This window comes from Diceros bicornis, chromosome 32, assembly GCF_020826845.1.
Source record: "Diceros bicornis minor isolate mBicDic1 chromosome 32, mDicBic1.mat.cur, whole genome shotgun sequence".
Taxonomy (NCBI): Eukaryota; Metazoa; Chordata; class Mammalia; order Perissodactyla; family Rhinocerotidae; genus Diceros; species Diceros bicornis.
In genome coordinates, this window is record NC_080771.1 from 12508361 (window position 1) to 12532403 (window position 24043).

Here is a 24043-nt window from a genome sequence, read left to right on the forward strand (position 1 = left end):
CCCCGTACAACGTCTGACAAGTAGAAAATGTTCAATAAATTTTTTTTGAGCAACTATTCATTGGATGAATAAATGAATGGGCAGAGAAAAGACTTGACTTTCACAGGGGATAGGTGAAAAACTGAATGATTCCAGAAAGGACATCTATCATCTTTCACACTGCCATCAGTTATTTTCCTAATTCAGATTCATAATCCCTTATGCAAAATTCTTTGGAGCAGTTGTATTTTAGATCTCAGAATTTGGGGGGTGGGAGTGGATTTAGAAAGGTAAAATGAAACATATACTATATTTTAGGATCAGTGCCAGCAGAAGTGGGACACCATCCCATAATAAAATACATTAATGTTTCTGTAGTGAAAGGGATAAATATTCACTCTAAATAAAGGCTTAAAATTGGCTTATATCAGTTCAAGTGTAGTTTTGTATCCAGATGAGTTTGCCTCAAATTTATGAAAAACTTTCAACTTTTAGAGCTTTTTGGATTTTGGAATTGTGGATAAATGATGGTGGATCTGAGTGTACATCAGATCATATGAGGAGTTTCCCATTGCTTATTGCAGAGGTTGCAAACTGTTGGCCTGGGGATGGAATCTTGTGTGCAGACATGGTTTTCTTTGCTCTTTACAGGGTGGGAGCACACAGTGCTTAAGTAAATAAATGGGAGCTAAAGCTTAAAAACCAGATTACACATTAAAAAATTTTCTCTTTTGAGAAATCCAAGCATCTGTTAACATTGGATCTTGATCCATTTCCTAGGTGATTTAATTAACTTTCTCAGTATTAGTTTCCTCATCAAAACAGTGAAGATAATAACAGCTCTCACGTGGGTTTCTTTTGAAGGTCAAATGATAAAATGCATATTAAAATTTTAACAGAGTGTCTGGTTATTTAAAAAACTAGTTATGTTGTTTTATTATGTTGTTGTTAAAGTGTGAATATTTTAAGTCAATTTTCCATCTAATTCTGTCATGGAATGCATATAAAGTATAATTTTTGTACGGCACTTTAGGGTAAACTGTAGAAGTGTTAGGGGCTTGTGACAAAATTACATTTTCTCAAAATGAACTGATTATGATAAAAAATTAAAAAATAAGAACGTTTTAAAATATTGAACATAAATATGTTCTAATTTTTTTTTTTTTTTTTTTTTGTGAGAAGATCAGCCCTGTGCTAACATCCGCCAATCCTCCTCTTTTTTTGCCAAGGAAAACGGCCCTGGGCTAACATCCGTGCCCATCCTCCTCCACTTTATATGGGTCGCCGCCACAGCATGGCTCGCCAAAGCAGTGCGTCGGTGCGCGCCCGGGATCCGAACCAGCGAACCCCGGGCCGCCGCAGCGGAGCGTGCGCACCCAACCGCTTGCGCCATTGGGCCGGCCCCATATTTTCTAATTGTTAAATGAGAAATTGGGCTCACTTTCATGAACATCTTTATTTATTTATAATAATACTTTTTATTTGAAGATAATTGTAGATTCACATGCAATGTAAGAAATAATACAGAGAGACCTGTGTACCCTTTTACCCAGTTTCATCTAGTAGTAACATCTTGAAAAACTATAGTACAACAGCTCAGCCAGGATATTGATAATGATACAGTCAAGATACAGAATATTTCCACCATCACAAAAATTCATCACGTTGCCCTTTTACAGGCAAATCCACTTCCTTCCCACCCCATCTCCCTCTTTAATCACTAGCAACTACTAAATTGTTCTTCATTTCTGTAATTTGGTCATTTCAAAAATGTTATGTAAATAGAATCATACAGTATGTAACCTTTTGGGAATGGCTTTTTTCACTGGGCATAATTCTCTGGAGAGTCACTCAGGTTGTTATATGTATCAATAGTTCATTCTTTTTTATTGGCGAATGTTATTCCATGGATGTACTACAGTTTTGTTTAGCCATTCACCCATTGAAGGACATTGCATTGCTTTCAGTTTTGGCTGTTAAGAATAAAGGTCCTTTAAACATCTCTCCACAGATTTTTGTGTGAACATAAGTTGTCATTTTGCTGGGATAAATGCCAAAGATCACAAATGCTGGGTTGTATTGTAATTGCATGGTTAGTTTTTAAAGAAACTGCCAAACTGTTTTGTCAGAGTGGTTGTACCATTGTACATTCTCACCAGCAATGTATGACGATCCAGTTTCTTTACCTCCGTGCCAGCATTTGGTGTTGTCACTATTTTTTGTTTTAGTCATTCTGATAGTTGTATTTTTCATGTGCATATTTGCTATCTGTATATCCTCCTCAGTGAAATGTCTCTTCATCTCTTTTGCCCATTTTCTTTTTTTTTTTTCTTTTTTGTGAGGAAGATCAGCTCTGAGCTAACATCCATGCCAATGCTCTTCTTTTTGCTGAGGAAGACTGGCCCTGAGCTAAGATCTATTGCCAATCCTCCTCCTTTTTTTCCCCAAAGCCCCAGTAGATAGTTGCATGTCATAGTTGCACATCCTTCTAGTTGCTGTATGTGGGATGCGGCCTCAGCATGGCCTGACAAGCGGTGCGTCGGTGTGTGCCCGGGATCCAAACCTGGGCTGCCAGTAGTGGAGGGCACGCACTTAACTGTTAAGCCACGGGGCCAGGCTCTTGCCCATTTTCTTATTGGATTATTTCTTTTTAAACTGTTGCATTTTGAAAGTTCTTTATATATTCTAGATACTAGTCCTCTGTTGGATTATGTGGTTTGCAAATGTTTCTTCTACTGTGTAGCTTGTCTATTCATCCTCTTAACAGGGTCTTTTGTAGACACAAAGTTTCTAATTTTTTTTTTTTAATTTTTTTCTGAGAAAGATCGGCCCTGAGCTAACATCTCACAATCCTCTTCTTTTTGCTGAGGAAGACTGGACCTGGGCTAACATCCATGCCCACCCTCCTCCACTTCATATGGGATGCTGCCACAGCATGGCTTGACAAGCGGTGCGTTGGTGGGTGCTCGAGATCAGAACTGGTGTACCCCGGGCCGCTGCAGTGGAGCACGCGCACTTAACTTGTGCTTGTGCCACCGGGCCAGCCCCAAAGTCTCTAAATTTGGTGAAGTCCATTTTATTTTGTTTTCTTTTTATGGATTGTGCTTTTGATGCCAAGCCTAAGAACTCTTTGCCTATCCCTAGATCCTGAAGATTTTCTCCTAGTTTTATTTTTTCTCAAAAAGTTTTATAGTCTTACAGTTTACATTTAAGTTCATGATCTAATTTTTGTATGAGATATGAGACTTAGAGCAAGATTCTTTTTTTTTTTTGGGCCATGGATATCCAATTGCTATAGTATCCATTTGTTGAAAAGGCTATCTTTCCTCCATTAAATTGCTTTTGCACCTTTGTAAAAGGTTCTTCCTTTCATCAGATTCCTTTCCTTTCTGTTTTCAGAATGTTCTTTAGCCATTTTTTTATGATAGGTCTGGTAGTGACAATTTCTCTTAATTTTCCCTCTTTGCACATTGTTTTATTTCTCCTTCATTCCTGAAGGATATTTCATGCTGGGTATAGGATTCTTTGTGACTGTACTTTTCTCTCAGTACTTGAAAAATATCTTGCCACTTCTGTCTGGTTTCTATGGTTTCTGAGAAGAAACCCATTGTCATTTTAATTGTTGTGTCACCTTCTCTGGCAACTTTCCATATTTTTTCTTTGTCTTCAATTTTCAGAGGTTAATTATGATGTGCCTTGGAGTGGATTGGTTTGGGTTTACCTTGTTTGGGGTGTGCTCAACTTCTTCAATCTGTTTATCTATGTGTCTTGCCAAACTTGGGAAGTTTTCAGCCATTATTTCTTTACTTAGTTTTTCAGTTTCACCCTCTTTCACCTGTCCTTCTGGGACTCTGATGACACCAATGTGAGATATTTTGTTATAGTCTCACGTGCTGCTGAGGCTCTGTTTATTTTTTTCCATCTATTTTCGCTCTGTTCAGATTGGGTAATTTCTATTGTTCTATCTTCCAGTTCATTGATTCTTTCCTCTTTCCCCTCTGTTCTGCTGCTGAGCCCAGTCACTGTGCTTTTTACTTTGGTTATTGTATTTTTTTAGTTTTAAATTTTCCATTTGGTTCTTCTTTATATCTTCTATTTCTTTGCTGACATCTTCAGTTTCCTTGCTGAGACTTTCTATTTTTTAAAAAATTTGTTTGAAGTCATGATTGTTCATCGAAGCATTTATCACGGCTCTTTTGAAATTCTGGTCGGATAATTCTAACATCTCTGCCATTTGGTGTTGGCACTATTGGTTGTCTTTCTTCATTCAGTTTCAGATCTTCTTGTTTCTTAGTAGGATGAGTGATTTTCCTTCCTTGTGTTATGCTGTGAGACTCTGGATGTTATTTAAACCTTCTGTTTTAGTTGGCTTCCTGTGATCCCACTCCAGCACTAGAAGTGGAAAGGGGTCACCTTATGTTATGGCCAGGTGAAGATCGAAATTTAGGTTCCATGCTTGTCCCTCATTGAAACTCAAGGTGGAAGTAAGGCTCGTGTTACTGCCGGGCAGGGGTGGGAGTTCCAGCTCCTTTGTGGTCTCCACTGGTACCACAGTAGTGGTGGCCTCGTTACAACTGGGTGGTTGTGAAAGTCTTAACTTTCCTCTAAGCCTCCTCTGCCATCACCCAGTGGGGAGGGAGAGGAGTGCCTTGTTACTCCCAGGTGGGAATGAAAGTTCTGGTTCCTTACTCAACCTTCTTTGACACCGCCTAGGTAGGGGCATTGGGGTACCTTTTTACAGCCTTGTGAGAGTGGAAATCTCGGCTTCTCACTTGGTCTTTGCTTGTATAAATGAGAGTGTGGCCAGACCACAGTTTCTTCTGGGGTCTGACCAAGACAGCATTCATGTTTCCATCATCTTGACCAAAATGTGGACAGGCTTCTTTCTGCCTGTAGGTCTATGACTTTCCTTTCCTTATAGCATTTACTTTAGAAAACTAGTAATTCTTTTCTCTGCCTCTTTGAGATCTAAATCTTTTTAAAAGCTTCTACACAGTTTCACCATCCAGAAATGTCTTTCTCAAGAACCTTGGAACCACCTCTTTGAAATGTAAGTACAGAAGGAGATAGTATACCTATCTCCCAGTCTCTGTGGAAGAGTAGGAACCTAACTTCAGTGGTCACCAATTAGCCAACACAGATGACCTAATCACAGAGAAGAGCATTTGCAGACTCAGGAATCACAATGTGCTGGACACATCCCATCGGTCATCCTCCCCCTGACGTCTTCCACCAGCTTTTCCACCAGCTCATCTGTAGCGCTTAAAAACCTCCTGCCTTTTGTTTAATTGCAGTTGAGTTTAGTCTCTCTCCCCTATTGCAATAGTCTTGAATAACTGTTTAACTTTGTCCCATGTAATTTTTGTTTTGACAAGTGTTTGGTGAGTGGAGTGACTATTGTCTAAGAGTTTCTGTCTTGCTAGGCTGCGCCTTTCTTGGTCTTTTGGCTGGAACAAGTAGAATTTTGTTCAGATTTTTTCATTTCTGAACCCCTTGCTGTTTCTGGATTGCTGACTTTTTCAACTCCAAACCTGGGATATATAAGCCAAAAAGAAAACCCCAGGGAACTCACTACTATGTTATTCCTCAAGTCTCATGGTCCCTGACTTCTCTCTACATTTTAGAGTCATTTTTGGTTTGTTTTATATATTCTCCAGGGTTTTTAGTTATACTTAGTAGGGGGAATAGAATGAAAAAACCGCTACCCCAACTTTGCAGAAGTGGAAGTCCTAACTTGTTAATTTTTAACATCACGTTTGTCCTTTAAATGGCTACTTGACCTCCTCAGACTCTTAGCCGTTGTCATTATGAAGGGAACTTTGTTCGCATAAGTGATAACACATTAAAATATTTTTACAATCATTCAAAAATTTACAGTATTTGACATTATATTTAAGGAATTGAACAGTTTTTCCTTATCTTTCATAGCTAAATGTAATGTTGAAACAAGTTATGATAATGGGAATGGGTTTAGAATTTAATCAAATTCTTCCATGTCAAATATTTCAAAACAATGACAAGGCTATAATTCGTGGAGTGTGTCTCTGTTACTAAAACAGTCATCTGGAAGTTAGCTTGTGTACTGAAACAACAACAACAACAACAACAACAACAAAACACATGGGCTTCAAATGGAAAGAAGCAGCAGAAATATAAGAAGACAGTTTTTGGCCTGCTGCCTAGAGCTGCTCCTTATAAAGGCCTCTGCCTGGCTTTCTCATCTTTTCCTCCTCATCAACAAACCACACCTTGGGCTCCCTACCCTGTTCTTTGGGTTACCTTGGACCATATTTCCTTCAGCAGCTCCTCACACACAGATTCCAGATGCAGAAATAACACATTTGTATCTGACTATTGACATAGTTGGCCAGGTGGTGGAGGAACTCCTTGGCCACCTTTAGCATGCCATGTTGGGCAGTGCCATTGATGCATACTGGATCTTCCCACTTAGCAGGCTGGAGGGGAGAGAACAGTTAGACCCCACTGAGCTAAGGCGAGCCTCCCAAGATGCCTAGAAAAACCTACTTATGGAGGAAGGTGACTCTCTAGGAAGCCTAGCAACTTCTGGTCATTCCTGCTTCTGCGAAGGCTGAGATGATCAAAAATGCATGGCGCCTGTAACCCATGTGCTGCACATCAATTGGGAAGCTCTTCCTTAAGTGAAGAGATTATGGCTTCTTTATTTTACTCTTCTGTCCAGCTCCTACCACAATGCCAGGGGTCTGGTAGATCCTAGTCCTCAATAAATGGTCATTGAATACATTTACAAAAGAATGGATGCAATCATCTTTAGATTTTCCATACCCTGGCTGGACAGGTAGTTTTAACCTTGTATTATTTATAACAGTCCCCCAAATAAAAGAAGTGGTTATGATAGAAATAGATATTTTTTGGAGGGGGGGAGGAAGATCAGCCCTGAGCTAACATCCATGCCAGTCCTCCTCCTTTTGCTGAGTAAGACTGGCCCTGAACTAACATCCGTGCCCATCTTCCTCCACTTTATGTGGGATGCTGCCCCAGCATGGTCTGACGAGCGGTGCCTCGGTGCGTGCCCGGGATCTGAACCCAGGCCGTCAGCAGTGGAGTGTGCACACTTAACCGCTACGCCACAGGCCAACCCCATAGAAATAGATTTTTTAAAGGCAAATAACCATCTTCCTATTTGTCAAGTTTTGGAACATCTATATCTGGGGAAGAATGGAAACAATACCACAACTAAATTGCCAGGCCAATATATTTTAGCTTTACTAATATAGAGAGCGTAGATTCCATCGTAATACCTAAAATGAAAGGTACTTTGAAATTTCTCAACTGTGCACAGATGTATTCTGCAGTTGGAAACATCAAACAGTAGGCTGACAGCTAACATCACAGATGTTTCAACACAAACAAAAGGCAAATGCGATTTGATTATTTGTTTATTTCTCAAAGTTCTAAGAACAATGCAGGGACATTTCATTTGGCTAGCAGAAAATAAAAAGTCCTATACATACACCATTTCCCTTCTCAAATGGCACATTTTCTACTGTACTTGTTTTCTTTTATGACCGCTCTACATTTCCTTGTAATATATCCCCCGTCTGTTCTTCTAAAACTGGTATTTCTTAAAAAGCTCAGCTTCAAAAATGTCAAACATAATGAAAAATGAAAATCACAAAAGAGAAAGTTGTTCACAGCCACTCCCCTGGGGTACCCTTGTGTTTCTGGGTCACCGTTGCTGACTCTCCACGTGTTAGAAATAACATCCATAGTGTACTTAGCAGGAAACCCTTGTGATCAGGGTCAGAGTGGTCTCCAAATAAACAGAGCTGACCCTTTTCTTGAAGACAATGCGGTATCTGTTCAGAAATACTCCACACCGTCCACCAAAGCAGTTGCAAAAGAAGTTCTCCTTTCAAAGTACAAGAGAAAGAAAGCTCCTTTGGAAAAATGATAAAAGAGTACTTTATTTTCATCATTTGGGTGTAGAGTAGATGAAGGCCATGAGAGCAGAGGCCTGCCAAGAAGTGAAGGGGGTTTGGGTGAATTTGATGAAGACCGTCTGAGGGCAGCAGTGAAGAAGCACTTAGGTTCTGATAAATTGAGGACCTATAAGCTCAAATCAATATAGAGGAGGAACAAGTGGCACAGAATGTCAGATTAAAGCCAGAACTCAGCTTTACAGATTATAGAATCCATTCCTATCTTGTAAAGATAGGACACCCCGAGTTGAGAGAGAAGTAAGCTACACAAGTTTTATTCCCCATCTGCTTCCATGCTTGTATGATTAATATTGATATCACTGATTATCTTAGCTACAGTTTATTGAGCATGTGGTCTTGTGCCAAACCCTGTGAGGAAGTGCTTAAAAGTCTTAGATTCTGGAATTGAGGAGGACTGAATTTGAATACCAACTATGCTACTTGGTAGCTATGTGACCTTGGCCAGGTTATATAATCGACAACTCTCAGATGCAGTTTCTTTATTTGCAAACTATTTGAAATAACAGTAGCTTTCTCACTGGTTTTGGTTACAATTAAGTAGAGAACGTAGATAAAAAGCTTAGCAAAGTACCAGGCATATGGTAAATAATCCATAAATATTATTATTTATATCAACTATAGTTAATTATTATTATATGTTTTATTATTTTTTTATATTGACATATCTACTTATGTTTTTAGATATTTATACCAATATTTAATATTACATTTATTTATATCAATATTTATATCAATACAAATATTCCTTTCCTTTACTACATACTCCACAAACTAAAAAGGAAGACAATCATATACCTAACTTCTTAAAATTCTCAATAAGCAAGAGCGGCTTTTGTGTAGGGCTATAGGTATAGGTAATAATATGGATATTGAATCTAATTGATATAATGCTTTAAATATTAAATATAAAGAATATTAATATAGTACGATGTATGTTGTATATATTCATTCACTGAAACTTTTCCTAGCTTTAGTGAGTATTGTGGTTTCTAGTGAAGACTCCCCTGTCTTGATATTTGTAAGAGACCCTGGAGTATTTGCGTTTCCTCTAATTCTCAAAATCACACTGTGCAGTGATTTTATAAAGGGAACTCACACAGAGAGGAAACACCATGCAATCTAGTTAAACTCAAACTCTCACTGCTTCCAATAAGTAGCCTAAATGGCCCAATGCCCTTCACAGCTTTTGAGAGGGCCCTTCTCTCTGCCAGCTTTGTTCCAAATTGTTTCATTTGGAAACATCCATGGGACACCAGTGAGCTGTTGGCATGCCTGAATGTGTATCTGACTGTCAAAGGCCTGGGTCCTTCTTCAGGTTTGTCTCAGCTGCCAGCTTGGTTTGGAATATTCTGGAGGATAATGAGCACCAATTTCTAATTGGATGATAGGGTGAAATCCAGAACTTCATCATTAGGCAATGCTTGTTGATGAGTACTATTTTAGTGTGACCTATGTGAACAGAAGGTGGGGTGTGCCAGAAATGTGAAGAGTCTGAGTTTTACCCTCTATGTAAGCTAATAAGTTAGTTTGCCACAATTTCATGGATGCTGGCAGAAGACACAAGACTCCTGGGTCAGAGACAAAGGAATTTATTACTCACAGTACAGCAGACAACATGAGTTTCATGTTCACATTGATTTCCCTTGTCCCCAAACACCATTGGACAGTGTAGAGGTGGATGCTACACACACAATGGGTCTTTGTCTCAGCTGAGGAACCTGAGTCTAGGAAAACAGCCAGTCTTTTCAAGGGAGATGCTAGCAAACTTTCCCTACCTTTGCTCCTACCTTCCCTACCTTTCTGAGCTGTCTGCTCAGAAAACCTTCCCTCTGTCCCAGAAAGAGAGACATTACCTTTATACCTACTTATATAGGTTGCTTGCTATATAAGTATCTTTTCAAAGATAGTCCAGAATAAAAGCTGTCAATGCCTTTGCTCAGAAGATGGGAGAAACACAAGAAACCCATGGAGAATTGTCTCTCAGCGGGGTATAATACAGGGAGGTTCTGTGATAATTCCTCAGTTGTGCTACCATGGGCAGGTTGGGATGGAGATCCAAGACGGATAACTTCAATTTCATGCTTTAATAGTGGGTTTTTGTGTAAGCTTTCATTTAAAGAAAGATTTCCATGGTTAACACCAAACTACACCAGAAATAAGAAGACCTCAAAACAAAACAAAACAAACATGTACTATAACATTACTACGGAGAGAGGCAATAAGCTATGGGTTTAAAAGATGATGTAACAGACTCTCACATTAACTAATGTGTGGCAGTGAATAAATTGCTTAAACAATAAGAGCCTCCAATTGACTTGTAAAGTGGTGATAAGAATGTCTATCAGGGGGCCGGCCCGGTGGTGCAAGCAGTTATGTGCGTACGCTCTGCTGCGGCAGCCCGGGGTTTGCGGGCTTGGATCCCAGGCGCGCATCGACACCCTGCTTGGCAAGCCATGCTGTGGCGGCGACCCACATAGAGTGGAGGAAGATGGGCACGGATGTTGGCCTAGGGCCGGTCTTCCTCAGCAAAGAAACAGGAGGATTGGCAGATGTTGGTACAGGGCTGATCTTCCTCACACACACACACAAAAAAGAATGTCTATCAGACAAGGTAATTCGGAAGTTTGAATAAGGTAGTGTATTAGAGTCTCACACATAGCCCTCAAAAACTGTGCTTCTCTTCTGTAGCAGATACTGTTGGTGCACTGCTCAGATATTCTGAGGTCCCTTTTGCCTGTCTGATGCATCCATCCACCAGCTGCTATAGATGCTGCTGCTAATTGCTCATCCCCACAGCTTTCTCTGGAGGACTGCTCCTGGGCAAGCGGGTAGTCTTTCCTAGAGGTATCTTGGAGTTATGTTCCCTCTCCACTCTCATGGCCAATGGTTGACTGCTGCAGAGGTTCAAAACCCCACCTCCCTTGCATCAAGTTGGGACAGAATCTGCAGTGCAATTTACACCCCAGAGCTCTCAGAGGAATCAGGCTGAAGTTAGACTTCACCTTCACCTTAGATTCTTCCCCATCCCCTTTTTGCTTCCTTCTCTTCCTTCCATGTCTCTCCTTGAGAGGACTCCCTTAATAAATCGCATGAACATGAATCCCCATCTCACGTTCTTCTTAGGAACTTGCCCTAAGACACTATTCAAACATTGGCCACGTGTTAGACAAATTGAACAGAGTTCGGCTTTACCAGAGATATCGATATTATGATTTCTTTTAGTATAGGAAATTGGAGACGAGGGGCATATCCTTTGTTCTGTCTCATTGAAAACAAGAAAATTTCCCTAACGTAAATCAATTGAAAGATGCCAGAATATTTTAACAGAGAAATCAGGTGGCATATTGTTTTCTTTACTTTGTTGACCAAGATCTGTAATTAGCAGTTTAATCAGTAATTAGCACTTTATTTTATATTGTACACACACACAAACACACACACACACACACCCACACAGAGTCAATTCTGCTATAATGCCTGTTTTGAAAATGTGAATTTGTTCCAACATGACTGATATATTAGGGAAAAATTTGAGCATGACATGAATTTCGCATTTACTTATTGCAATTTCATCCATTATAAACACTAGGTAAATGCAGAAAACTACACAGAGCTGACCTGTGCCATGCAGAAATACAACAAATGTACACACGTATAGTCATGCACATACACACACACACCTCCAAACATCTACTGGCTACCTTGGTTTGCTGCGTATGTTACACTAAAATGTTGTGGTTTGCTCTTCTTTTGTGTTTGTGAACTTTTTTACATTAAAATCAAAACACTCATTCAACATCCCAAACATGTTTTAGTGTCCTGGGTCAGAATCACCAAGTGATGGATACAAAAGGAAAGCTTTAAGTATTGAAAGGAATGAGAGAATATGAGATATTGCCTGAGCAACAGGCATAAAGGAATCCACATTGGAGACCATCAGAGATAATGCCACGAAAATAAAAGAAAGGTCTACGACTTCAAGTCCTGTGAAGTCAATAAGAACATGGCCTAAAGAAATAAAAGAAATGGCAAGACTATTAAGCATGTGGATTGAACACCAAAGAGAGAAGAAAAAATCAGGAAAAACTTTTCTCACAATCAAAGAGACAGCACTATCTCTGTATGAAGACCCCAAATGAAATCATCTAATCCTGCAGAAGTGGCTCTTTTTGGTGCTAGTAGTGACTGGTTTGATGGTTTTAGACATTGCTACAATTTCCAAAGACTTCAGCTGTCGGATGAAGCTGTGAGTGCAGATGAGAAAGCCCCAAAAGGAATTTCCAGCAGTGATACAGAAGTTAGTTAAAGAAGGTATTAATTGGATTGAATTATCAATTTTGATGAAACAGATATCTATTACAAATGCATGCCTCAAAAGACATCTATCTTAAAGGCAGAAACACATGCTCCAGCATTTAAGTCGGCAAAAAATCTCAAATTTTGATAACCTCCTTCCACTGCTTCTAATAAGTCACAAGCTGCAATCTTGCTCACAGCCACTTTCACAAATGGTGTATGCATTTTTAACCACTTAACATGTATAAAACCGTGTTACCATTTTTACTAGGTTCCTATCATTTTTGTGTGCCACTCATGAAGTTTTAGAGTGTTTTGTCTTAACTCCATTTTTCCCGTAAGCCCTGCAATTTTCAGTGTGCAATTTTGCACAACACGGTGAGTTTTAGGAACACATATGTCATGTTACAGAACTGTATGTGTGTGTGTGTGTGTGTGTGTGTGTGTGTGTGTCCTTCCATGCTGTTCCCTCTGCTCAGAACTTCTTTCCCTCCCCCTTCTACTACTTGACTCCTACTCTTTCTTCAGATTGATCTCTATTTCTTTAGAAAAGATTACTGTCTTTGGCTCATTGTCCACAGAGCAGACTTGGAGACAAGGATTTGGAGTGCAAGTCATTGATTTGGGAGGAGATTCTAGGAAGAACTAGTAGGAGAGGGCACAGGCATACCATGAAGGGAAGGAGCATTAATGAGCAGGTTACCTTGCTGGGCACCTGAGGCTCCAGCCTGCTGAGGCCTTCTGGGAGATTGTGTGGAACACATTTCAGACTTTGTCTCACCTGAGGACAATGAAACTGGGATGTTTATCCTCCTGCTCTCATCTCGCATTGTCTGAAGGATGCTCTCAAGAGCATTCACTCCCTGGCACTTCTTGTCTGCCCTACGTATGGGCTGAGAGGAATCCCCTAGATGGAAAGTCGCAGGTGTTTGCAGTAGAACGCTATTAGCATGTAATGAAATGGCGAATGTCCAGGGTAGATGGTGTGTGTTTAGGGGGTGGGGGGTGAGAAAGAACTACAGAATCTGCTACTCCTCCATTGATTTCCCTATAAAGGAAAAATACTCCTGTTATATACTTTCTTCAACAAACGTTCTAATAGTCTTTTCTTCACAAGACTTACCACACTGGTCATTTTTCATTTATTTATGGAATTATTGGATATATATTCAGCTCACACTGACTCACAGAGCTGACTGCTCTGCAGAGTCACTGATATCATGTTGGTAGCTTGAAATAGGCTGGTAGAAGTATTTACAGCATGGAAATTGGCAAACACCGCAAAATCTTCCCTCCCTCCCAACGTCCACTCCCATATCCCTGCCCCCACTTCCTTCTGGAGAGCTGGTTGTTAAACACCAACGCGCACAGCCACTGTGTCTGGTTTGTGTCACTAGTATATGAGCACCCTCCTTTTCCTCTAAGCCACATAGTAGACTAGGTCCCTCCTGTGACTGAATGGGTTCACTGGCTGGATGAGGCAATTGAGAATGCCTGCTTAGACTGTGAAGAATGTCTGCCAAAAACTACAATATTAATCTTGGCAGAGTGGATATTGACCTCTTCTTGGCAGTAATTAGGACACAGGAACTGTTGCAACTTCAGGCCACCATGTTGTCAGTGAAGAGGAGGGTATTTGTCATCCTAATTGCTCTGCTGAGAGGACATTCATCGCGTACATCTTAACGTTGAATATTATTTAATTCCAGAGAAGAAGGGGGAGGGTTATGAATTCTTGAGGCAATACTTCAACCTCTAAAGAACATGCGCTCTCTTTTTTTTAAAGTGTGATTACATAGACTTTGCAAAAACAAGTAAAAGCACAGAGAAGTTGAACTTCATAATCAATAAAACTCCTTATAATTCTAAATATCTGTGATAGCCTGCCAATAACTTCCATTGTTTTTTAAAAATTGTAATGGGAAGATACCTCACTTGGGATAAAAATCAACAATAATAACAAGAACCACCAAAAACATCTGCTACGTTTATGTCAGTGAATGAATGGAAAGAATTTTGAGGAGAAAATAGAACAGCCTCTGGGGATAAATGATCTGAGGTGTTTGGATTCAAGCTGATTTGCTATAATTTGATGTACTTGTACACTTCCAGAAACAAGTTTTATTGCCTCAAATTAACTTTCTAAGTGTTTGTGCTCACAGTAATACTTTAGAGATAAATGCACCTTTCTGTAAAACAGGCAAGTTTCTAACTCCCAGTGACCATCCAAAGAGTGATTATTTTTGACATGGACTATGTTATTCTCAGTGTACAGTCTTTGTAATATTGAGAGAGACCTGGAATTATCAGTGTCATAGAAGAGAGTACAGATTTTAAAATTTACAGGTGTCTGAGAGTGTGTCTATGTGTGTGTATACAAGGGCAAGACTGTATATAAAGCTTTAAAAATTTTTTCTATGATTTTAAAGTAAAATCTTTGCTTTGACTCCAAAAGTAACCAGCAACTTTATATCAGTGCTTGAAATCAGTGAATAACATCTCTGCCTGCAATGTCGCAGACATGAGGATGTCAGGTATTTGGTCATGACCATGAAAGTCCACATCTGGGTATTACAAAATGTTATCTGGTTCAAATAACTGCTAGTGAGCCTCATGTCTGCAATTCAATGAACCAAGAACTCCCAGTTGCTGTATGCAATTATCAAGGTTCCACCAGTATGGCCAGCATTAGGTTGAACAGAATAAGGCATTTCTATTTCTACCTCTGAATCAAGATCATAATAGAAAACAATCCGTACGTGTTTACTTTTAATTTATTTTTAATCAGCTTCATTTTAATCAGAAAATTGTATCTAGAAAAAACTCGTTGAGTGATATCTAGAAGAAACAACATGAACACTTAATATGGTGTTGACATACTTTTTAATGTAACATTTCAGCATGGATTTATGCTAGATCAATGAGAGATTTTTAAGGAGAAGATTAAATACTTAAAGTGCAAAGAAATAAGGAAGTTTTCTAACCTGCATGATGCAAAGAATTACATTTCTGTAAACTTCTTCTGACACTTTATGATCTCATTTTCCTATACAAATAATGCACAGCAACAACAAAAAAAGAATTTTGAAATTTTGATAATATAACACTTATTTTTCAGGCGTGATGTTTAAAGGACTTTTTACCATTCTTTTTCAATTTATACAGTTTTTGTGGGTTTATTTATCCATTCATCTAACAAACAATGATTGGCCAACTAGTATGTATAAACAAATGCTAGCTAAACATTCAAACTTCTCAGAGAATATATAAGAGATTTCCTACACAAGTCAACTCTTATTTTCATTGAGTTCATTATCTGTACTATGCACACTAAATTTCATAATTTCATACTGAATATGACATGATACACTGAGAAGTATGCATTGAGATATTATATTATAGTGGCAAAATCATGGACAGTGGGACCAGATCTTTTGGGCTTAAATCCCAGCTCTGCCTCTTACTAGCTCTGTAACCTATGAGTCAGTTTACTTGCTTATAAAATGGGGATGTTGATAACAGTACCTGTAGTGAAGATTAAATGCAATTACTATGTGTATTTATATTATTTAGAATAGGTCCTAGCATATAGTAATCATTGTCATATTATTATTAATAGCTAACAAATGTGCAGAGCTTACTGTATTCCACACATTGGTTTGTGTTACCAGCCAGAGAGAGAAATCTCTACAGCAAATAAATACCTCACATTCTAGTACGGAGATGTGCCCATCCATAATAACTGTTACACAAAACATAAATAATATAACGGATGAACATGATCTATGTGGCATAAGTCAGAGAAAGGAGCAAAATTTGAGCTGAGATCCAAAATAGGACTCATAGTTCTCTAAGGAGAGAAGAACGAAGTTTGTTGCAAGTGCGGGGAACCTATTCTAATTCAAAGATGCATCCAGGTATATGATAGAATTGTGTGTTTTACAAAAATTAAAACACATTCACAACGTATGTTTTTTGTATAGGTGGTATCTTTAATTTAAGATGATTGTTTCAGTGACAGGATAAAAGATTTTGTAACGCTATGGAACGAACACTGGCTTGAGGTTGTAAAGACCAGATTTTCTTTGCATCAGCTAATTGTGAGACTTGAGCAAATTTCCCAAGGGCTAGATGACCTCTAACGTCCTTCTCCCTCTCTAGTTCTGCTTTTTTTTTTTTTTTAACACTTTTAAGTTAAGTTTTCAATTCAATGCAAACACTCAACAACTTCTATGCAAAATGAATTTTCAGATCTATAAATATAATCTAGTGTGGATGCCAGGGAGAAAGATAAAAATGGATTTTAATGCTTGCTTTGGTAATTCACTAGGGTTTTTACATGACAAGGCAATGATGAAGAGGAAAATCTCTATTTAGTTTGAATATTTATTAATAAATTGATAATAATTTATAACGGCTAAAGGGTAATTTTCCCCCTAGAGTATAACCTTATTTTAATTCTCATGGTTACCAAATTGCATTATTGAATTAATGAGATATCCTTCTACTGTGACCAAGATTTCTCTTGTTAGACACATGCCATAGAGGGAACTGTCTAGATGGTAAGCTTCCTGAGGCAGGGCATTGCAGAAGCTCCAAACTTACTTTACTATAAATTTAGCAAGCTCTGAGAAGGAATATCTTCTCTTTCCTAAATGTTCTAGCAGAGGTCCCAGAATGGAGTCTCGTTGGCTCTGAGTGGCCTGCCACGTGTCAAGTGCCCATCTTGAATTATCTGTGGCCAGAGGATATGAGGCTCTGGTTGTGTTGGCTTTTAACCTAAGGCTACCCCTTAGGCTGGAGATGAGCCAGCCTCATTGAACCCTGTGCACTAAGATCAAAGAAGGGTATTTTCCAAGTGAAATCTGAGTAGAGTTACCTGGAGAAGTGGAAGAAGATGCTGTTCGGCAAAAAGCACCCCTTGCAGACAACAGCAATGTAGACGCTTCGTTCCACAAAGGGAGCACCTTCCATCTCTGTGTCATAAAACAGCAATGGAATCCATAAATAACTTGACATTTTCTTTTCACTCAGTTGTCTCATTTTAGAGCTCTCTTTCAGGAGGAAACTGAAGAATTATTATGCCCATTAGTATCTGAAATGATGTAATGGCACTCTATCTGTCAAATTGCTTAAAATTATTTGTATTAAGGGCACAGAATGTGTCCCTAGCCTTTGCTCAAATAACATTTGCCTTCTTGTTTAAAGATAATATATCCTCTAAACAGAGGATAAATGGAGAGTAAAATAAAATCTGGAGGCACATTCTATGCAGGCCAGAGAAATTAGAAACTGTAAAAATGAGGTTTGGAAATTAATCATTGTAGACAGCTATTTTAGGTTAATTCAGCTAAAATATTTAATATTAGGATATATGGCTTTTAGTCACTCTTGTTGCTCAAATGCTATGTTTAATGAAAAAAAGAATTGTCTCCAGGGCTCAAATACATCCTTCTAAAATATAGATAGAGTTTGGGTTCAAACAGATGCTGCTCTTATTGGAAAGGATGAAAAATATTCAGTTTACTTCATATTCGTATTTTAAATGTTTTTGTTAAAGTATTGCAGAGCAGATAAATTTTGCCTCTGGAATCCAAAAGACTTTGATATGTTTCCTCCTTCTGCAAATTATGAGCTGTGTGACTTTGGGCAATTCATTTTAATCTCTTTAAGTCTCTATCTTCCAATGACTAAAATGAGGCTGGAAGGGAGTGCCTACCTAAATGGGTTATTGTAAGGATTAAGTGAGAGAGGCTGTTGAAGGCAGGAAGCATACTACCATGTTCAACTAATATAACTTTTATTTTGTCGCAGCTATTATATAGGCATACTATTATTTCAGTAATCATTCTGTTGTGGCTAAAAATGTCTATGTGTGCGTATACACACACAGACATTTCTAAATGACCCTGAAATTAACGTTTTTGTGTATAAATCTTTTTCTTGGTAATTTGGCTTATTTCCTTGGAATGTAATCCAAAAAAGGTGCTCCCGGGTGAAGCATTTCTAAAGTTACAGCAATATTTTGAAATTCCATTCTGGTGCCCCTGACCGAGAGTATCTGGGTTTACTTCTGGACCGGAGTGTCTTATTGCATGGCAAATAGCCTTAGGAGCGTGGCTTGCTTTCTGTGGAGTAACCCACACCCAGTGGTCTACTTTCCTGGTCGCTGGCCTTTAAAAAGGCTAACTAACAAGCTGTTAGACCGCTGCCCTTTGAAAGGGCAAATCCCAGGCTGCATTTCCAGACTAGAATTGCTTATTTGTTCTCGTCTGATATTTTTGTTCTGCACATGCTAGAAGGTTTTCAGGTTGGTCCTGGTGTTTGTCCCTGAAAACTGTGAGGGCAGCAGCTAACAGGAAAATAATAAAACGTGGCTTATTTGTGCCTCAATCATAATGTTGGTCTCCCCCAGTTAGCTTATTGATTTGGTCTCTAGATTTGTGCTCATGTTTGTTTTCCTAAAGGAAATAATCTTAGAGGAAGGGAGACAGATTTATAAATATGTAAATAGATGATAGAAAGAAGAGTTTAAATTAATTTTATAAAGAAACAATTTAAAATAAGAGCAATGTTTTTCATATACTGAATCAGAACAGGGCAGTAGAAAAAACTGAGCTAGTGTGACCAACTTCCAGTTTGCCTGTGTCTGAGGGATTTTCCGGGATGTGGGACTTTCAATGCTGAAACTGGGGAGTCCCAGGCAAACGGGGGTGGTTGATTACCTTAGGGGAGATTTTAAATCAGACTAAAACCATGTCACTGGTCAATATCCTTTTAATAAAAACCCCTTTTTGCTTAGTCTGTTTTACACTGTATTTCTGCCACTTGGCACAAGAATTATGCTTAATACACCTTGCTGCCGTGTACACCCGCCTCAACAATGCCCGGGACACCTCTGCCTGCAGGTTGTAGTAGGGGCTGCGAATTCTCTTTATGCAACATTTTCTTGAAACCTCTACTTGAGCTGGGCTCACTTTTCTCCCTGCCTTCCCAGGAGCCACTTGTCTGGAGAGTTTTTTGAGCTTTCCTTCTGAGTCACGCAAATGAAAGACAGGATATTTTGTAGGAAGAGTCTTATTAGAATGGTAGTGGTAGGGACATGCTATGTTTTCTTTTTTTATTTTTCTTATTCCTTACCTCTACCTTCAACATTTTTCCCACATTCATTTCCTATGACAGCTGTCTCTCCATCTCCGCTAAGACACAGAACTATTTTACTACTGCTACTACTACCACTTATTATTATCACCAGCATTATTATTATCACCACCTTTCTTTTTATCATTATCAATAGCTGCCATTTACCAAGCAAGTATTGGATGAAGCACTTCATATATTATCACATGGATTTCACCATGAATTCTGAGTTAGGTATGATTATCCTCATCTCATAGATGGGAGAGCAAAGCCTCAAGAGTTTAGATACTTAACTAGCAGGCGACAGTATTTCACAAAGAGAAGCGTGGAGATTTGGAAGATGGGCAAACTTAGGTCCCAATCCTGACCACTTTCCCCTGGCAAAGATCATGCAGCTGTTAAGGGTGAAATGCTGCTCTCTAAAGAAAATTCTTCTTCAAAGCGCCTATAGATGTCACATGAAGCTGTGTTTCCTAAGCTTCAATGTACATCAAATCACAAGGGGATCTTGTGAAAACATACTGATGCTGATTTATTAGATTTAGTAGGGGACCTGAGAGTCTGCTTTTCTAACAAGCTTCCAGGAGATGCTGATGTTACATTTCTGCAGATGACACTTAGACAGCAAGGGTGGGAGCATAAACACCTAAAGCCATGTAGCCTATGAATCAGTGATGGAGGTGATCAGAGCAGTTGGAATGTGCTTCTTTGTTCACAGGGTTCACACATTTCTCTTGACCATTGGCAATGTCACCGTATCTAATCAAGCTCTTTGAAAGCTGCCAATCTTTCCATTAGAATGCAGGAAGCCTCTGCTCGTCTCAGAAGTTAGATTTCCCTTCAATGATACTAACCTTCCTGGAAAAAGAGAAAATCGCCTTACACACAGGTAAGAGATGGAGGAAAGGGCAGTTGGCTTCTGCCTGAGTACCAGTACTTGGGATAGAAGAATTCAGCTTTGGGCCATCGGAAGCCAACGAGTGTTACTGAACTTTATCTGCTCCTGCCCTTATCGCTGATTAATCCAATAATTGATCAACAAATCCTCCGTCACACAGCACTTTGCCTGGGACATCATGAGCATTAAGTGATTGAAGGCTTGCTAAGTTCATTATATCCACACATCCTTTAATAATCTGTAAAACTCCACTTCTTAACGATGTCTCATAAAACAAAAGGAGTCTATTTTGAATAAGTTTTGGAAACTGCATAGCATATCCCACTCCTGGAGATTCACGGTGTGTTGTGTGTAAAATTCTCTGAGAAACCCTGCAGGAATAAACCCGTTGCACAGGTTGCCTTTTTCAATAATCCGGCCAAGTTTTAGGGACCTCATGAGTCTAGACTTCGGATTATATGGAGGAGGTGTGCTACAGTCACTCTGGCCTTTCCTCCCCCACTGACTCTAAGCATCCGTACTGACCACATCCATGCACATTTTCAGGCAGGACTTGAAATAACAAGTGGGGCCGACAATCTTTAGCGTCCTACTTCTTAACAGCCTGCCTCTTCTCATGTGCTTACGTTATCAACTCTATGCTTTGTTGCTAAGGAAGCCAAGTCATAGGCTGACTTGGATTAAGAGCACGGTCTGTGGAAGTGAATTAGTATCCCAATTTGCATTGAACCTGTCTCTGATCATATGCCTGGTTTCTCTTTTTGAATGTGTAGGAATCAGCATGCATCTGACCTTTATTGCTGCGAAAAGTGTCTGTTCTCTTACTGAATGAGGTATAGCAGTTTTTCTTTAAAATACCGTTAAGTGAAATAATACATGTATAAGTTTTAGTACTCTGTTTTACTATTATTGTTAGTATTATTCTTAGGTGGAGGACAGCACTCAATTTTTAAAACACTTATTATTATTTACAGCATATTAACAATATTAGCAGCTAATAAGATGAGTTTCTCAGTATTAACCATTAACAACTGAATGGTTGTCTGAATGGTTGTCAGTCTTTTGTGGACCTCAATTAATATTTTTTTCCTGTTTGCATCAATGTTGGTGACCATCCTTTTACAATTATTATAATACTTCAAGAAAAGTTGACATTCTCAGACATGAATTCCATGAAATTCCTTCAATATAAGTTAATAAACTTCATATTGAAGGGATCATATTGCAAAACAAACAACATTATAAAGGTGATCTTTTTGTTTAGTGGAAAGAGGACTCGAATGGGAATAAGAGGAGCTGGGTCATATTTCTAGTTGTGTTCCTTTAAACATGTATTCCTTTGGACTAGTCACCGTAGCTCTCTGAAGTCCTCCCTTTGTCTATTAAATGAGGGGATGCTGAGAGCTTCCTTTGAGAAGGGGCAGGAATAAAACCGGAGGGCCACCTCCTCGACTCAAAAGTTACCCTGTTGGTGTGTAAATTTAATCAGGCTCTTTCTCATCTCAGAGTTTCAGTTTGCTTACATTTAAAAGGTTGCGTTACAATTGGCTAGATAATTTTATCATTTTTTGAGGTCCGTTAGACCCAGAATCCTTCAGATGATACAACCTTAGAACTTGGTCCCCTTTTTCACTTTGGAGGCACAGGCAGATCTAATTTGAGCTGAGTGCCTTGACCCTGGAAAAGAATTTTATTTTTAAGAAAAAGAAAGAGAAGTGGCCAATAATTTTCAGGAGATGGTTATTTAATTTAGTGTGGTATATTTATGTGGAAATAGAATTCCTACCAAACTGCTATGTAAGCTCCACGAAGATAGGAGTTTTGTTTTGTTCAGTCTCAACTTTCAGCATCTACAAGAGTACCCCAAAATGGTTGTTGAATGAATGACTGATCTTACACTGGGAACATCTGAAAGAGTGGGAGAAACTAGTTTCTTGTGTGGCCTTGACCTTGTATGCTGGAACCTTGCGGTGATTGTAATTACAGTGAAAAATGCTGCTCAAAGGAGTTAGTGTTAATGCTTGAAGGTGTGACAATAACCAACACCATAGATTCCCAGAGGGTATAAGATCTGCGTGACGATTCTAAATTGAGGATTGTTTTCCCCTGCCTAACACTGTCAGTGTTGAGAGCACAAGAAATCACGGGGGATGACAATGTCTTTTTCACTTTGGTAAGGGTGGTTACATCACCATGGTGATTACCAAAATTACGACACAGCCTCATGAGGCGTGTGAGCAGAGATTTCAAAATTGTCAATCACGAGTGTTCATACGCATACAGAGTCCACAGTAAAAACAAGGGTTATTCTAAGTACTGTTTCATCCATTAAACTTACTAGAAAGACTAATGTTTAAAAAAAAAGCCAACCATTATGTTGAAATGAACTCTTCATTGTTTTGATCGATTCATTATCTTTCACAACTGTACCTCTTGAAGGTGCTTAAATGCTCTTCGATGCTCTTAGTATGACATTCAAATTTCTCAGAATTGTATTTGAATGACTTTCCATGTCCTATTGGCTTTGTTTATTTATCCCACCTTCTGCCATTCTTTCCCTTGCTCACTCTGCTCAGGCCACATGACTTTCCGACACTTTCTTGAGCACGGAACATTCTGCCTCTAAATTGCTCTTGCTATGTCTTATTCTGGAACAATTTCCCTATGTGGTTTTCCTGCCTAGCTCCTTCTTATTTCTCAGGGCCCCGTCTGAGTTCCAGGTCCCTGAAGAAGCTTTCACCAACCACTCTCTCCAAAGGAGGCTCATCCCCTGTAATCATCTAGGACTGTAATCATCTAGAACTTGTTTGTTTCCTTTGGATCAAAATTTATCCTAATTTTGGGGGGGATTATTTACTCTCTTTTTACTTGCCTGTCAAACTTCTGTAAGGGAAGGACCCAAAAAATGTTTATTTACATTTTAGCAGGTGCCAGACACTATGCGAGGCCCTAATTATAGAGTGCTGAATTAAATATTTGTTGAATAAACAATAAACCTAAATAGAATAAGAGAAAGAAAACCCAGTCCAGCGACTCTTCCTGATTTCTTTAGGCATAGGAAATAAACCATGCAGGATATGGTACATAAAGTTCTAAAAGCTTTGCTCTGGAGACTTGATCCCAGTCTCTCCACTTGAAATATTTCCTCAACTCAAATTTTTTAGAACTTAAGGCTTAGGGGCTGTGAAGAGGCACACGGGTCAGGTGATTCTCCCTGAAGGAATCAGCTTACTTTCAGATATTTAACTATTTGATTAATAATAAATTTATGGTTTTCTTAAAATAAAGCTTTTATCGTGACAATAAAAGAAACAAGAAAAGCCTGTCTGTTTTTGTTTTATTTAAACCAGCAGTTCTCAAACTGCATTTTTTTAAGGCACTAGTGTTGTCATATTTTCAGTAGTGTTTGTAGGCCTTCATGAAATTGAAATGCTTCAAATCATGTTTTTTTCTTATTAATGTAAAGTTTGGAATTATTTGTAACCAAGATTTGAAACACACACATATAGCTATAGATGTGTGTGTAAATGTGTCTTCTGTAATGTAAAAAATAGGACACGTTAGTGATTCTCTAGAACAGGGGTTGGCAAACTACTATCTGTGAGTCAGATCCAGCTCACTGCCTGTTTTTGTGTGGTCTACAAGTTAAGACTGGTGCTTCCATTTTTAAATGTAAAATGTAAAATATGGAAGAGACTATTAGAGGCTGGCCCAGTGACATAGTGGTTAAGTTCGCGTGCTCTGCTTC